Raw genomic sequence first — 5,400 nt, forward strand, 5'->3', positions numbered from 1 at the left:
CTCTCCCCAGAGAGCTCACAGACTCAAAGGAGACAGACAAGAAGCCCAGCCTCAAGGTTGAGGCTGAAGGCTCCCTTCAGGAAGGACAAGCAGCCCTACTTCCTCAGCCAGGCAGAGCTGACCACAGTGCCAATGACTATGACCCACAGGCATTCCCTGCTCCATGCTGCTCATATCATCTGGAACCCTGGTCAAACCATACTGTAATCCTCTCCTTTCCTGTCCTGTGGGTCATTGCTCTTTCCCCCTGTCCTCACTCACCCAATATCAGGAAATACCCAGGAAGCATGTGTGTGGTCCCACGGCCCTGATCACAGCCTCCACGTCAAATGTCAGCCGAGGACTTGCACACACCCCACCCCACCCCACCCCACCCCCAGTTCTGCAGTAACCACTTCAGCATGCTAAGCCTCTTGGTTTACATTTCTGCATCTGGTTCTGAGTGAACAGAACCTCTCTGTCTGGGATGTAGGGGACAAGGCAGAGCAGATGGTCCCAGCAGCCAGTCAACAGTCCCTAACTTGTGGAAAGCGACGATTTGAACTTTTTCTTTTTTTGGCCATACCAAGTGGCATATGGAATCTTAGTTCCCCAACCAGGGCTGGAACCCATGCTCCCTACAGTGAAAGAGTGAAGTCTGAACCACTGAATCACCAGGGAAACTCCTTAAAGGCATGGCCCACATCTTGTCTCTGCATGCCCAGTGACCAGTTCTAGGTCTGACATTTAGTAGGTGTCTAGAAAACATCTGTGGAATTGAATTAAAAATTCATCCTGGGACTGCCCTGGTGGTCCAGTGGTTAAGAATCCACCTGCCAATGCACGGGACATGGGTTTGATCCCTAGTCTGGGAAGATTCCATGTGGGGCAGAGCATCTAAGTCTGTGTGCCACAACCACTGAGTCCATGAGTCACAACTACTGAAGCCCAGGCTCTCAGAGTCTGCTCTGCAATGAGAGAAGCCACTGCAATGAGAAGCCTGTGTACCACAATTAGAGAGTAGTCCTCACTCACTGCAACTAGAGAAAGCCCATGCAACATCAAAGACCCAGCGCAGACAAAACTGAACTAAAATTTGTTTTTAATTTTTTTAATAAAAAAAATTTTTAAGAGAAAATTCACCCTGACTCTCTTAAATCTCTAATTTTTAGACAGTAGGGACCACTTAACAAAATTCTTCCACATATCAGCTCTTTTTGGCAAAAGGAAATGGGTGAGGTGGGAATTAAGCATTTATTGAGCATTTACTAAGTATCAGGACTACATGGTTTCCAAATGCGGCTTCATTTAATCCTCCAACAACTCTCTGAAGTAATTGTTCTTTTTCTTCTTATAGAAGCAGAAATAAATCTTACAGCAGCCCCTGGTTACTGTCCTGGCTCTACCATTTATTAGCTGTGTGCCTCTGGGGTTACTTCCAGTCTCTCTGGCCCTATAAGCTTTCATCGCTCAGCCTCCTAGGGCTTTGAAGACAACAACTGCATTCCCTCTGAGATGTTTCTCATCTCCAAGCACCACATCACCAGCTGTGTTCAACGTCTTTCATGGTGCCGTGGTCAAGGGCATTGGCTGTAGAATTAGAATAACCAGGGTTTGTCCCTAACCATGTCATCTTGTGCACAAGAGACTTAACCTCTCTGAATGTTGACTTTCCTATCTGTGTGACATTGGATACTCACCATCCCACAGAGTTGTTGTGAAGATTAAATAAGATCACAAGTGTAAGCACCTCACACCATGGCACACAGTAGGTCCTCATGAGATGCTGCTGCTTCTGGCTTTGAGATCCTCCTCCCTCCCCCATTTCAACTGAATTCAAACCAGATTGCTGGTGTCTGATTCCCATCATGTGACATCAGAACTGGACATTCTCTGGGCCACTTTGTTTTCCAGAGAACATCACAATCTGCCATGTCAGCCCAGATCCTGCCTCTTGAGAAGTAAGGATCGGGAGCATGTGAATAGGACTAGGGTCATACCACTTCCAGGAACCCACACAAGATCTGCTGATAAATCATGACTCAAGAACTGGTGGTAAATAAACTGATATTTACTCTAAACACAAGAGCAAAGACAGTGATTTGATCTAAATAGTTGGATTTTTGTTACATTAACTGTTTGAAAGCACCCATTGGGGAAGCCTTCTGCATCCCAGGAGAGTGAGTATAACACCAGGAAGCAGATCACCAGCCCGGGGTACTTTCTTAAGTCTCAGAGGACATTTTTTCCCACGTAAATGTTCTAAAATCACAATGCATCTGATAACCAATGGACAATAATAATCATTTAAAATAATGCCAAGTTCCTCCTTCCAAGAATTTATGATTAAACTGACGATGGTGCTCTCTTGGGCAGCACACATACTAAAACTGGAATGATATAGACAAGTTGACACAAGATGGCACAAGGATGGCATACAAATTTGTGAAATAGTCCATATTTTTTAGAGAACAAACTTATGGTCGCCAACGAGGTGGGGGTGAGGGAGGAATAGATTGGGAGTTTGGAATTAGCAGGTGCAACCTATTTTGTGTCGAAAGGCTCAACCACAAGCTTCTACTGTATAGCACAGGGAATTATATTCAATATCCTACAATAGGCCATAATGGAGAAGAATATGAAAAAGAATGTATAACTGAATCGCTTTGCTATACACCAGAAACTAACACAACATTCTAAATCAACTGCACTTCAATAAAATAATTTTTAAATAATAAAATAAATTGATGAACATTAGGATAGAAAAGGCAACTATTAATTGAGTACCTGCTATCTACTAGATCCAATGCTGTGTTCCAGACCCTTTCATTTTCGTTGCTTTCTTTTATGCTCTTCCAGAATGTATTTTCCCTTTATAAAAATTAATAAACATTGAAGGAAACTTTAAAAATACAGGCAACTCAAGTATCCTGGAGTTCCCCAGTAAAGAGACATCTAAAGAGCCCCCTCAGAATCTAAGGGACTATAACACAGTGAAAATATCAACTTGCATAATTGTAGGAACAAAAGCACACTCCACCCACATTACCACCAGCTACTTCTGAAGATCCCAGGATAGCTTACATTCTTCTGGTCGTCCGCTCTCTCTGCGACCTCAGCTCCAAGCTTCTCTACCATTCACTTCTACCCATTCAAGCTTCCCCAAGCTGCCACTGCATCTTCCCTGGCCTTCCCACACCTAAGCATTGATCTTCCCTTAATCTCCCAAAGTACAGGTGATGCTATACCTGAGTGTTTGACCAACTCTACTCAAGTCCTGAAGGGACTACAAGGGCACAACAACACTGAAAAGTAAAATAGAAAAATGAAATAAATCCCAGATGGCGCTGAATCCAAAGACCACGTCCTTAGTCTATATAAGGGACCACCATCCTCAACGAAAGCGGGGTGCCATTTTGCTCCATCTGGACTGACCTCATGAAAGAGAATTCCCTCTTACCTCCTCTCCCCTAGGTTCCATGACCCCAGTTCCCTCCCTCTGGATACTGCTGAAGAAGCCCAAAATGTATTACTATATTAGTTGAGATAACACTAACTACTCTAACAGCAAAACTCTGACATCCCAGGGGTTTAAAAGAAGAATTTTGTCTACCCTTACAAAGTCCAGCCGATGAGAGGCAGGGCTCACAGAGCTGTACTGCATAGAACTGTACATGGACCCAGGCTCAGAGGATCTGCTGTCTTCTACACAGCTTTCTCTGGACATCAACACCCAGTCTGAAGACAGGGCAAGAGAAGGAATCATGTGTAAATGATTTATTTATGTGGCCAGTGTTGCAAGCGGCATGTGAAATTTCCACCCATATTCCATTAACTACAACACATGGCTACACCTTATTGCAAAAAAGGCTGGGAAACATAAAACAACTTGTGCCCAACAGGAAAAGGAAGCAGACTTCTCAAACAACAGTCACTCTCTGCCACAGGCACCATTGTCATGTGCCCCATACCCAGGAAGCCAACAGCACCTTCTAGATGAGGATGCAGAGCAGTTTACCACCTATTCCTTTTGCTTCAGGGCTTCCCTGGTGGCTCAGACAGTAAAGAATCCACCTGCAATGTAAGAGACCTTGGTTCGATCCCTGGGATGGGAAGATCCTCTAGAGGGGGACATGGCAACCCACTCCAGTATTCTTGCCTGGACAGTCCCCATGGACAGAGGAGCCTGGCGGGTTACAATCCATGGGGTCGCAGAACTGGACACAACTGAGCAACTAAGCAGACACTCTACTTCAAGCTCTCCTTACAGACTGGCTTCTGGCCATGCTGCTCCAGAACCAAAAGCCAATTTCAGTGTTTTCCCTAAATAATAAAGAAATCTCCCTCCAAAAAAAAAAAAAAAAAAACCAATTCTGCTGCCAAATCTAGAACTCAGAAATACTTGCTATTGTTTTCATGTGTGTTTGTCCCCCTACATAGAAAAAATGTTTAAAGAAATTACTCATAATCTTATAACTCTAATAATTTTAATGTATTTCTTTCCTTAATATTTCTAGATGCTCAAATCTTATATAAACTTCAAAGTCTTGTTCCAGTGATATATCTTTCTTGAGCCTCAGGCTCAGAGAGATTAAGTAACTTGCCAGAGGTCACACAGCTAGGGAACAGTAGAACCAGATTTTGAACCATGCATTCACCCCAGAGTTGAGACTCTTGCCAATGCAGCATGCTGCCTCTGGATATTCCTTGTAACTGTCCCTGGCCTTTTGCTCACTCATGTCTGCTGGACGGTAATTATCTGTGTCTAAAATGACCCCCAAATTTGTGAAGCATTCCATATATTAGGGTTAGGATTAGGGTTAGGGTTAGTGACTTCTGTAAAAAACCTTATCTTCCCAAATGTCACCTCCAAAAGTACATAGCTGTATTTGATTCCTCTTTGCAACCACAGGCTTCCCTGATGGCTCAGTTGGTAAAGAATCCTCCTGCAATGCAGGAGACCCCAGTTCGATTCTGGGGTCGGGAAGATTCCCTGGAGAATGGATAGTCTACCCACTCCGGTATTCTTGGACTTCCCTTGTGGCTCAGCTGGTAAAGAATCCTCCTGCAATGCAGGAAACCTGGGTTTGATCCCCGGGTTGGGAAGATCCCCTAGAGAAAGGAAAGGCTACCCACTCCAGTATTACGGCCTGGAGAATTCCATGGACTGTATAGTCCATGGGGTTGCAAAGAGTCAGACACGACTGAGTGACTTTCACAAGGCTTGGCTTATAATAGCTGTTTGATTCTCTACTACCCAAAGAAGCAAACATCAAATTGGAAGCTACCTAAAAGGTTCTTCTCCAATCTACTGCCCAGTTCACAGTCCTCCTTCTCATTTCACCCATGACCACAGCACAGACTTTGTTCTTTTCCATCAGCACAGATCCAATTCAAGTTCATTTTCCCCTCCACCACCGT

General features: G+C 44.2%; 1 non-coding gene across 1 annotated transcript; it reads left to right on the top strand.

Annotated features, from left to right (window-relative positions):
- The first annotated feature begins 2,339 nt into the window (after nt 1-2,339).
- Nucleotides 2,340-2,444, top strand: LOC138074713 (U6 spliceosomal RNA). The gene has a single exon (XR_011144530.1). It is a non-coding gene; the product is annotated as a U6 spliceosomal RNA (small nuclear RNA).
- The last annotated feature ends 2,956 nt before the right edge of the window (nt 2,445-5,400 follow it).

Source organism: Capricornis sumatraensis, chromosome 2 (genome assembly GCF_032405125.1).
Source record: "Capricornis sumatraensis isolate serow.1 chromosome 2, serow.2, whole genome shotgun sequence".
In the NCBI taxonomy this organism is placed as follows: domain Eukaryota; kingdom Metazoa; phylum Chordata; class Mammalia; order Artiodactyla; family Bovidae; genus Capricornis; species Capricornis sumatraensis.